The sequence below is a fragment of the Triturus cristatus genome, chromosome 7, assembly GCF_964204655.1.
Source record: "Triturus cristatus chromosome 7, aTriCri1.1, whole genome shotgun sequence".
Taxonomy (NCBI): Eukaryota; Metazoa; Chordata; class Amphibia; order Caudata; family Salamandridae; genus Triturus; species Triturus cristatus.
Window position 1 is genome coordinate 1111106264 of NC_140590.1, and position 12673 is coordinate 1111118936.

At 40.4% G+C, this 12673-nt stretch overlaps 2 pseudogenes; both read right to left on the minus strand.

Annotated features, from left to right (window-relative positions):
* Window positions 1–869: 869 nt before the first annotated feature.
* LOC146811170 (uncharacterized) lies at window positions 870–11202 on the minus strand (annotated as a pseudogene).
* LOC146811171 (uncharacterized) lies at window positions 8629–11022 on the minus strand (annotated as a pseudogene).
* Window positions 11203–12673: the final 1471 nt, after the last annotated feature.

The following is a 12673-nucleotide window of genomic DNA, read 5'->3' on the forward strand; positions in this document are numbered from 1 at the left end:
TTACACACTATCAAGAATTGTTTGTAATGCCACGAGTTCTAAAGTATGGCCTATATTTACAAAACTGTCACTGAACGCAGTGCAGCAGCCTAATTGGCTGTGTTGCAAAGCAGGGAGAGAGCTGGGTAGTGTCATGTCTATCCCTCTCTCTAGCACCACTGCACTATAATGCAATGTTGTCTGAGAGTCAAGCCTAGGTTTCATACTGGAAGTGTACCCTTCTGGTACCCAAAAAATATACTGTCTAGACAAATGTGCAACCTTTCCTATTTCGGATGAGTGTTGTACCAAATACCAATTAGCTCTGATTTTGAAAATCCTGAAAAGGATTTTGATTCAGGTCTGCATTATAAAACTTAAGCAAACCAAACACAAAAATTCTCTAAATCTGGTCCTATTAATCTGATTAATTTTCTCTTGCTTTGGAAAGATTACTTTTTAAATTCTTCAGTGAGAGGTAGACACCTGTTTAAAATCTGAGAAATGCTGTTTTGGGCTAGGTTTGTGCTGCAGAAATACCACAAGCACCTTCATACAAAAGAAGTGGTCTGCAACAATGTTATACTTTGCATTCAGATAAGCTTAACAACGTGTGCTGCTACTCCCATACTCCTGACTCACTGGGACTTGCCTTGTTTTGAGGTACAGAGCATTATCTGAAGCTGTTTGACATGGTGACCAGTGGCAAAAGACTAAACTAAACAGTGCTTAAAGAAAATGTTTTCAACGGGTATGTGTCAACATGTAATTTTATTTATCAAAATCACATATTTGGCCCCATAGGGGCCAGGATACCAAACATGAGAAAAAAGTCCAGGGAAAAAAAAGGAGGGAAAAAAGGCCCGAATATTGCAACCAGAACAAATGGCTTAATGAAAACCAGCAACTTTGTTGTTTGATTCTAGATTCTGAGCTTTTTTTAGTCCTGTCCTAGCATTGCAAATCTTTATAGCCAGCTTCCTTCTCATACTTCTGTTGTCCAGTGAGGACCAGCCGTTGGTCCTGCACACAGACATCATAAACACTGGAAAAACAAAATAGCATACATCAGTGTCATGTTCCCACCACTATGTTTGGTTTTTAATATGGCTGAACTGCCTATCAAAAGTTTCAGGTCCATTATTTCAGATAGAGTGCCAGATTAGATATGGTTAGGGTTACAATGAGATATGGTTAGGGTTACAATGGTTCATAAGTGTAACATTAAGTGCACTTGGTCAAAGAAGCACAGGTGAGAGCAAGGCATTGATGAAGAGGGGGGCAGAAGGTGAAGAAAGAAAAAGTTTGTTTATGAACTTAAGAGTGAAGCAGCAAGTTGTGGATTCAGGAAATCTGTTGGAGTTTCAGGAAGGGGACAGAAATGTCCACCTTCAACCAATGTCTTAACTTTTGTGCAGTGGGTAGCTTGATGAGAAAAGGCTGGGTCCCCATCGAAACTTCAGATAAAAAACTTAGGGCAGCAGGAGTGGGCATGGCTCAGAGCAGGGGTACCTTTCTGTAGCTCAAAATCTGCACTAAATGTGAATTATAAAAATAGCAAACGTGACTGACAACAGATATAAAACACAAAGCGCCACCACACAGCGGTTGTTTAGCCCCTGGTCCCTAATGACCGTTATAGCCCCAAGTAGCATTTTTTTAAAACAATCGAAGAAACTAGCATAGTGAACAGAAAGCAAAATTGGAGCCTACAACCAAGTGCTAGGAACAGGACCAACTGATGTAATCATTAAGAGAGTTGAAGATGTCTAAATAAAAGCTGCGAGCAGAGTATTTTAGAAGTTCAGTTTGCTATCATGTCTTCAACCAGTTTGAGCCCCTCACCTGGACCTACAGATTTAGAAATAAAATCACAACTCAAGGCTTTGTGCCAGATTTGCATGCCATTTGTAGCACAAACTCAGCACAAATTGTTAATAAATTATAAGCCACCCCCATTGTTCTTCTTGCAGACATCTGTTGAGTAATGGAGTCATCGTACGATTATATGATACAAGACCACATACGCAAAGCTTTAAAAGCATGTATAATAATGAATTGTCACCATCCAAGATTGGTTGAATGTTAATTTGAACATTTGTAATATCTTACCAAATAATGCATCAACCTTCTCATCAAGGACAGCTGTTCCAGCATGAGCCTTTGTTATACCTTTTGCAGATGCAAGTTCTTTTGGAGAAAAAAGTATTTCGCCGATACCATTGAGAAGAAAACCTGCACTGTCCCGAGCTGCCTTGGCTTCCTCCAAGAGTGTGTGCAATTTTCTCTTTGGAACAAGAACATCTCTGAACCAAGCATAGCATCGGAGGAACATGGCGGCCGGCGAGTAGCGGGTCGTGGAGTCTCGGGAGCAAGATGCGAGTCTAAGTGTTCGTGCTTGAAAAAACATTGCGCTGTATGATTCGTCAACCCTGGAATCTACTGTGATGCTTATTAGCCATTATTAGCCATTATTAGTCATTATTTAAGAGAAAACTAGGAAATATAATTGGAAGAAAACGAAAGAGTCGTCGAGGTCCGTACCTAGGTTGGGTAGAGAGGAGATGACGCGGGTGGTCCAGTGATTTTTTTTTTTTTTTTAGCAGTTTCGGTAGCCCTTTTTGGTTTTTCTGTGGAGGCGGGAGCCTTTGTGGTTCTCGGTGTGTTCCTGCTGGCCTGGAGCTGACGATTGGAGGAGTCCCGGTTTTACCAGGACATCAGGTTACCGGTTTCGTTGCAGGAGAGGTCGTGGGGAGCTGCCGAGGTCGAGTGCAACCTGGAAGCCGCTTTGGGCATGAGCTGCATGGGAGCTACATCGTGGGAGGAGTACTGTTGCTGTCCTTCCCTTCCAGGGCGGGAGAGGCAGGGGCAGCACAGCCGGAAAAGTGAATCAAGATCAGTTTCAGACTAAGGTGGCGGCAGAGCAAGGAGGTGGGGTGTGTGAAGTTAGAGAGCGGTGCAGTGTTTCTGAAAGACCTTCTTCTGAGCAAAAAGCAGAGTTTATACCAAAAAGGGGTATTAACCGTCATTGTATGTTAACAGATGCAACAAATTCGGGCTGGAGGCAAAGTAGGTACTCCTTAAGGAGTGCTAAATTAAAATCACATATGGTTGATTATCAAGCAGATGCAGATTCAAAAACTGCAGAAAAGGTGGGAAATCATAATTTTAAACGGAAAAAGAATCCGACAGTTCAAAACAAAACTGTAAAGGACAAAAATCCGGCGAAATTGGCAAGTTCTCAGAAGAAAAAGAGCACCGCTTCTTCTAGAGACCCCCACAAGTTAACACCCTCTCTAAAAAGCTATTTTAAAATAGCTCCCACTACTTTAGTATTAAAGCCACTAGATCGGTTAGTCAGCTTAGATAAATTAGACCAAAATGCCCTATTGTCTAACTTTCCTATTGACAACAGATACTCTCATTTATTGGACGAGGTTGAAGTATCAGCATTGAAGATGGCTGATAAAATCAATAAACCTGAAAATATGGTGGAGGTGGAGGCTGACCTGATTAGTTCAGAAAAATCTACAGAGTTATCTACAGAACAACTTCAAATCAGTATTGATCTACAGGAGAACGCAAGTATTATATATGTATCGAGCTCCATGTGCGATATGTTACAAGCCCTTGTTAAAGAGATGAAGGAGAGATTTGCCATCTCGGAGGGGAATCAAGTGGACATTAAAAACTCATGCGAAAAGTTAGAAGTTAAAATCAATTCACTTGCTACTAGAACAATGGCACTAGAATTATCTGTAACCGAGCTAACAAATCAGGTGGAAGCAAATAAAAAGACTATAGTGGCTTTAAAGGGAAGAGATCTAGAGACACAAGATAAGTTAGAATCATTAGAAAATTCTCAGAGGAGAACCAACATAGGTTTACTCAAAGTTCCGGAAGGAGTAGAAGGAAGTAATATAAAAGAGTACGTGGCAAAACTAATAAAGAAAGCAACACAGATTGAGTGATCAGAAGAGGCTTTAATGGCGGATATTCAGAGGGTACATAGGGATCCCTTTAGGCTCAACCCTAATAAAACAAGGCCGAGGAAAACTTTGGTGCATTTTTTGACGTACACAAAGAGGAAATTCTTAATAAGGCACTAAAATTAAATTCTTTGATTGTGAATGATATAACTTTTCAGATTAGATCAGATGTTTCTGCAATCACGGCCTCACGGCAATGGGAGTTGGGTAAATTGTTGGAACCATTCAAAAAACGTGGGTGCCACTGCACAACTAAAATTCCCAGCCTCATTGAAAGTAATGCACAATAATAGCATGAGGACTTTTAGAAGAGTTGATGAAGCTGTATCATTTTTTACAGTGCATTTCAGGGGAAAATTAAGGAAAAGTAAAACGAATAATACTTAGCTTATGAATGAATGTAAGAATTTAAATAACTAAGCTCCTGACCCAAGAAGAGGTGCCCCATAGGCCTAGGGAGTGCAGGAGATGAAGGGGGGGTTCTTCGAGGGGGGGGGGGAATCACATGAAAAGGGGTGGGGGGGAGCAATGGGTGGGGAGCAGCAGGAAAAAATGAAAAATAAAAATAGTTTAGGTCCAAATCGCCAATTTATTATAATAGAGTTTTAGAAGGATGAGTAACCAAAGAAATGGTCGGCCCTAAGGTTGATCAGAATTTTAAGTTGAAGGTGCTTTCCTGGAATCTCAACGGTTTGAGGTCAAAATATAGAGTGGAAAAAATGTTTCAATACCTAAGAGACGTACCGGAGCAGATTCTCATTCTGCAAGAAACGCATTTGTTAGAGTATGAGTTGAGATCTCTTTGTAGAACTAGAAAATGGATTCAAACTGTTTGTACTTCTCAGAAAAATCCTACTAAAGGAGTTGCTATAGTTTTTAAAAATAACCCGGCTATATCCCTTGAGTATAGTATGGTGGATAAAATGGGGAGGTAGGCTATCTCTGGGATTAAATGCCATTCATCTAAGTTTACAGTGGCAGGATATTATGGACCGAATACGGATGATCCAGGACCTTTCTCCAGTCTGTTGTCTGAGTTATTGAAATACACAGACCCGTTAGTCTTGGCTGGTGATTTTAATGCTGTCCTGTATCCGACTCTTGATAAATTACAGAGTAGTAGAGCCATTGTAAATCATAAAACGGCAGCTTTGATCAGAAATACAATGAAACAATTTGCATGGTACAATGGGTGGAGAAACAAGATGGGTAAGAAAAGGGGATATACTTTTCATAATACAAAATACAAAAAAAATCTAGGATAGATTACTTTCTGTTGAGTTTAACATTAAAGAAATTGGTGCAGGCCATTACTCCTGTTGGGGAACATCTTTCCGATCATTCTGTCTCTCTAACTCTTAGCATTTCAGCTAGGTTATCCCCCAGAAGATGGGTGGTAGAGCGTGCCATCTTTCTGGAGGAAGACGTAATTGAGAGATTAGGATCAGAAACAGAGGCTTTTTTTCAAATAAATATGGGTAGCGCCCCGATTCACATAGTTTGGGATGCGTATAAATGTTTTCTTAGGGGTGTAATTACGCCTATACAGTTTGTTAGACAACAAAAATATAAAGAGGAAATTGACAGAATAGAAAAAAATACAGTTAAGTGAGAATTACATCAACTCACACCAACCTACCTTGTTAGATAATAAAATGCTAACCAGCATACAATCGTTGAGATCAGACTTAACAGCAATTCTTGAGTCAAGACTGAAAAGGAAATGGGAAGCCAGCAAAAAAGCCCACTTCGAATATGGAGAAAAGTGTGGGAGACTCCTGGCATGGAAGTCTAAACAAGATCTGGCCAGAGGAAAAATTAGGGAATTGAATTCTTCCATTCCAGGAGTTAAACTTGATTCCCCAGATGAGATTAAAAAGGCTTTTCATTCTCATTTTGAAGAAGTATATCATGAAGATTGCAAGGTTGAAATAGAAGAGATAAAAGCCTGGCTGGGCCACACCTCTATTAAAGAGATTCCTGATGAGAACTCACGGAATATGGATTTACCCATTACGGAGACTGAGATTGGGAGGATCATTGACTCAGGTAAATCCGGGAAAGCCGCAGGCCCGGATGGGTTACCTGCGGAATTGTATAAACTTTTAAGAGAGATCCTCACTTCGGTTTTAAGGTTATTTGCCCATATATTTGAAAAAGGGGGAGACATTCCTCCGTCATGGAATGAAGCTACTGTCTCCCTAATTCTTAAACCTTCTAAATCACCAAGATCTTGTGATTCCTATCGACCCATTTCTCTGCTCAATATTGATCATAAAATCTTTGCAAAAATATTGGCAGAGAGGTTGAATGGGGTAATGGAGTGTCTTTTGCATAGGGATCAAATGGGTTTTGTTAAAGGTAGAGGAATGTTTGATCTCATATATAACTTGATTGGCACATTAGATCTAGCCACTATATATAAACTCTCCTTAGCCATAATGGCGATAGACGAGACAAAAGCTTTCGATAGAGGTAATTGGGTTTATTTACAATTTATATTAAAAAAATATATAATTTAGGAAATAACTTTTGCTGATCTGTCTCTTTGCTATATAAAGCACCAATGGCAAGAATTTTAGTGAATGGGATGCGGTCTGCTCCGGTTAAGATTCAAAGAGGCACTAGGCAGGGCTGTCCCCTTTCGCCTATGCTTTTTAATCTATATATTGAGCCTCTAGCTGAGAAAATTAGATGGAACCCAGATATACAATCTTTCAGTTTTAAGGGATGGGATAAAAAAGTGGCCTTATAAGGTGACGATTTAATGGTTTTTACTCCGGACCTAAACATTTCAATCCCATTAATATATGAAGAAGCAAGAAAGTTTAGGAAGATATCAGGATATGAAATTAACGCCAAAAAAACTGAATGTATGGTATGGAATGTGAGTACTTGTGTGTACCCGATTAAAAAGGTAATTAGATACTTGGGTATTCTAATATCTCAAAATATTGATGAGATTCCAGAATTAAATCTTCAAAAGATTACTAAGGAAATAGAAAATTATTTGTCAGGATGGGCGTACTTGCCATTAACTTTGATAGGCAGAGTAAAATTAATAAAAATGATGCTTTTGCCCAAGTTAAGTTTCCTACTTCAGAACATCCCTTTCTCTTTTAATGAAAAAAGCTTAAGATCTCTTCAGTTTAAATTTAATTCCTTTATTTGGGCCTCAAAAGTGATTAGAATATCCTGGAAAAAGTTATGTAGGAAAAAGAATACGGGGGGGGGCTATGCCTACCAGATTTAGTTCTATATGCTAGGGCTTTTTCCTTGAGCGCTGGAAAATAACTTTTGGATACTCCGGAGGACTCCGATGTAGGACTGATGTTTAAAGTGATGCTTTTAGACATTGATAATGGAAGTCAAGGTTTTCTATACAAATATGGGGACCCAAGATTTAAAAAAAAAGTCTTACAAAAAGTTTTACAGGAATTAGCCGCCATATGGGCAAAGATCAGAAAAATTCTGAAGATTAGTTATTTTTGTGCCTTTGCTCCCATTTGGAATGCTCCGGGCTCACCGGGTGGACTAAAGACTCTATGTCGTCTCCCCTGATAGATGCTGGTCTTCGATGTTGGGGTCAATTAGTATCAGGAGAATCTTTGTTTTCATGGCAAGATTTTTGTACGCTTACGGAGAACAGACTTTCAAAGTTTAAGTATTGGCAATTAAGAAGCTGGCATCAAAATTGCGGGTTTGAGGTGGGCAGAGAAAATGAATTAGAAAATGCACTTTGAAAAAAAATTGGGAAAAAGGATATATCGACTACAAGGTTTGTCCTATATAAACTTTAACTGTGCTAAAGAGTGGCAAAGAAAACAAGTACCTTTTGTACAGTGAATGATCGACTGCATATTTTTGATGCTGCTGTACCTGTTAAGTTCCTTGAGTTGCTCAAAGCAGACATGGCAACTTGCAAATACTCTATAGCCAACTCTCTATTGCAAGTGCCTTGCAACTGTGCTGCAATCAAATAAAAACAGTTGTTAAAGGCAGCAGATAAATACAATATTCACAGAACAAGCATACTTTTGGCAATGCATGTGTTTTGGTGGAAAAAAGGATTATTAATGGGAATTTGTTGCAGTTTAGGTGGGAAGGTAGTATAACAAGCACGCACCTTTTAAGTGTTCGTTTTCAGCTTGTAACCGGACACACTCCTCATGCAGACCGGAACCAGGGCCAACAGGATAGCTTTCATTTTAATTATCGCCAAGGAGTTATATACCATTTTCTTAGAGAGAAAGCAAATCATAATTAGGCCATACAAGTGGAAATGCAATTTCGTAGGTACCTTAAAAAAAAAAACATTACCCCAGTGTTGAATGATGGACTTTCCTCCGTCATCAAATGAAATGATTCTTCATTGTCTTGAGGGTGGGAAAAAGAAAATAAACCATTAGGCCCTCATTTATACTGATCATGTCAAACAGTTTTCCATTTGTTTATTCATATTTCAACAGGTAGGTATATGTGCCTTATTGTTGAGGGAATGAAGGCACCATATTAATTCTGTTTTAATAAGTATCTATGCTTTTTGCAGAGATAACAGGCAGAAGTTGTGGTTTTGGCACCAAAAGGCATGTTACGTTAACCAAGGAAAATAGGCTGGCATACAGGCTTCACAATATGCACAAGTGTATAATGGCAGTACTCATTCAGCTCTGCTTACATTATGATCAAGGCTTTCGTTGCTTGCAAATGGGTCATCATGGCAAGGGGTACGGTTCACACCCACAGGTGTTACTGCAGATGGAAAGTCACTGTAGGCCAGGCTGTGTGACTGTGAGCTGTGAGCTACAAAACTTTGTGGTGTCAAAATATGTTGTGCCAAGGGTACCATAAATTTGGGATCTTGTTTGCAGGGTCTAGTAGGTGTTACTGCATTGCTCGAAACAGCCAGCTCTTGTGTAGGAAATAGTTTGTTCGGTATTAAATGGTGACGTGGAGAAAATGAGGCTTGGTTTTGTCCATGATATTTTGATTTAAGTGGGGACTCCAAAACAAGTTCATTTTCACGTTCTACTGCATCATTTTTAGGTCTCGGCTGCGAAGGCTGCGCTTGCGCAGTCTCGCTCCGAGATTTAATGACTTGGAGAACAGGGGCTTGAACCCGCCCCTCTTCTCCCCTGTTCTCCATTGGCTGGCCTCTTGAATGCTGGCCAGCCATTGGAGAAGAGGTCAGTCATTCAGATTAGGCCCCGTCCTTTTCGGATCGGGGGGCGTGTTTTTTGCAAGAAGTCTCAAGGAGGAGACAACAGCAAAACACGCCCCCGAATCCGAAAAGGACGCTGCCTTTCTCCGAGGCATTTCTGCTCTGCCTCGGAGAAAGGCGGTGGTGTCTTCCGGTGCCCTCGGCTTCTTCCTCTTTACTTGTTGCTTTTCTTTCTGCTCCGCTCTCAAGGCTTCGTGGTTCTGGGCAGGATCAAGGCGGACATAACAATACGCGAATACGGCAACACAGTTCGACTCATCTGGGGTTTTGGGAGTGCTGGAACATGTCACTTCTATGAATTCAAGCCTGTTCAGCCCATCCTTTTCCATAGAGCTAGCCAGGCATAGTGCCGAGTTGCACACTGTTTTTTGAATCCATACCAACGGCCCGGATTCTTTCCTCCCAATGCTGTGAAAAGCACGCGTGTAAACTGGGACACAACGATAATAAACTCGTCACATTGTCAGTTTTGTTTTTCGTGGTGTTTTTGCACAATATCCAGATGTCTCATGCGTACACATTCAATGCTACTTGTAGATAATGCACGATGAATAATAAGCTCTACGACTTGCTTAATGCGGGCATTTTTTAATTGCGAGCTGAATGGCGTTCTTGTCGGTGTTTGTGTCAACTAGTTTATTTTGTGGGTTCACCTGAAGGGAGATAAAATATCCACAGATTTGGGTGAGATGTAGTTTAGTGAGCGCTGAGTGATTTGGGATGAGATTTGAGCTTGGTGAACTAGTACCAACTACATGGCCGCGCTTGATCTTGCCGCCTTAAGTAGCGGGCTCGGCTGCTTAATGTGGTTGTAGTTCCCCACCCTTCTGCAATGCTGGGAACTGCAGCTCGGTTTACATGTGAGCAGCGGCGCGCGGGTCTGCAGCTCAGTGCACGCGGCTGGTGAGGCGCGATGCCCGTCCGTACCACTTGGAACAAGCATTTACAATGCAATGGTCTCGGCATTGGTAAAGTTAGAGCTATTGGCATTGCTCATGACATTATTTTTGTTTGTTTTTGTTTTTAAAACATTTAAAGAAACGGCATTGTAATGAGCAATGCCTATAGCTCTAACTTTACCAATGCCGAGACCGTTGCATTGTAAATGCTTGTTACTTGTGGATTTTGGCTGAAAGACACTAGCAATCCCTGCTAAAAGGGCCAGGTTTTCAAGTTTCTGCAAATTCATCCACGAACTCGCATCACCAGGCCGAGAAGCGGTGCTTTCGGCATGAGCTTGGTTACCAACTCTTATAATCCAGCCCATTCTGCTTGGCTTTTTTGTCCTTGCATCTTTTCTCTGCAATTTTTTCCTATTGGAGTTCACGTAACACCCTCTTAAGTCTTCCAGCGCTTCCCCGATTGCCACAGTATAATATCAACTTCTTTTCCTCCTGTGCCCTTTGAAGTAACACCTGTTTTAGACCCTCTGTTGTTCCAGAATAGCTCGCAATTAAGTCTTCAAAAACATTTTGAATCGTAAGACACTGTTGCTTCACTAAAAAAACGCGTTATCCAGAATATGTAAATAAACAGGTATTGATATTAAAGGACAAATGTACAATCTATCCATAACAAAGTAAGTTTTCCTTATGAGACAGTAAACGTAAGCCTGAACTTTAACCTCCTGAAAAAAGTTGCTTAAAAAAATAGTTTATCCACAAATGGCTGCCTTATAGTAGTGCCAAGCAAAATGTTTCAGCCTTTTTCATAAGTGTTAAATTTGTTTCTGGCATATGTAAGGACATGCATGTTCATTTTTACTGACAATTATTGCATTAATTTATTCTCAAATGTAGGTTTTTACTGAATCAGGTTGGTAATTTGTGCCATTATCCTGCAGTTGCAAACTTAATATAAAGCTTTTCTTAATGTGCTTACCAGATGATTGGAAAAGAATCATAGCTTTAAAATCTCTCTCTTCGGTGATTGGCCGACCAGTTTCATCTATATTTTTGACCAGCCATTTACAAAGAACTTCACCGGGATTGTCCGAAAGCAGAAAGTCACCATCTTTTCTAACACGCACAGAACGATCGCAAGTGAAAAATAGGACGTTGAATGAAACTATGATTCTGTCCTGCTAGATATAAAAATCAGGAATTAGTTTGTGTTTGGTTTAAGTTTCAGAGGTATAACACAAAGCATATCAAACTGATTCACAGATTTTTTAATTTGAGAAAAGCGTCCCAAAAAGTACACTGACCTGTTGTATTTTACATCTAATATGCGTAGATTATGGACTACAAAGAAGTGTTTAAGCTTCCAATGAAGGCCATTGAGGAAATTGCATGATAATCCAGTATGTGCTAAAGGGATTACAATTCATATGATATAATGGTAGGCAGATCCCTATGGAGCTGCAACAATCTGACAGTTTGCCAGCATGCAGAAAGCAATGAAATTAGTGGTGTTTGGTAGCGCAATACAGCTGTGCACAGCATAAACCATGCCCCATCTCATCCATTCTATCACATGCTTCTAAGAGTAGAAAGAGACCAGTGTGAGCCCTACAGGACTACAGGAAAAGACTTCTGATGCTGTTTGCTGGGGAAACAAGCATTGGCATAGCCAATAGGTCTCGCCTTTGGGACCTTATACGTTTTTAGGTATGCTTTACATTATTGTGTGTGGAAATTTTAACACCTTTATTAAGCATATTATAGAACTGAATTGCGAAGTACTTATGAAAAGTGTTATTTTGTACAAGTAAACCGCAGGGTATATATGTATAATACTAATAACAGGGTAGCAAATTAAAGAGGCAGAGAACGGAACAGAAGTATTGGGATGGTATAAACACAGGGCAACAGCAGCTTTTATAAAATGTTTATGAACAAAGTTACGGCAACACGCTATTCCTGTCGAAAGCCCCACCCTAACATGCCGCATATTTCAGAACAGCTTAAGAGAAATTGCAACTGTGTAAAACGGCATCAATACCACCAAAAACATGGCTCCTCATTACAAGGGGCCCAGTCTGAGGACTGCCTGCTCTCTTTTGAAAGGCCCTGTGCTGTGCAAGAATCGGGGGTTAACCCTGGCCTGCAGGCTCCCCCTCACTAAAAAACAACTAAAAACGAAGTGGCACTTTATTGAAGCCCGAAATCTTTATCTTACATGCAGTGCGCTGCCCCACTGGAATTTTGCTGCTTCTGTCCATTAGTTTGGACATTGAACGCAAAATTACACATGAAACTAGCACAGACTATTGGCTTTGTCAATGGTTGTAGGTTGCTCAAGATAATTGAGCAACTATCACTGTGCTGTATATAAGGTTGAACATGTTGCGGGTTTTCACATGGGGAAGCTGTGGCCTACGGTTAGAGTAGGCAGCCTTCTAGTACAGCAAGCTGTGGAATGTCTTTCATAAGTCACTGCATCAATGGAAATGTCACATTAGCAATGTGAATACTTGGCAGCTATGATATTAACCACCTGCGCTACCTCACACAAATGAAACCTGCCACTAGATGAAACTCCC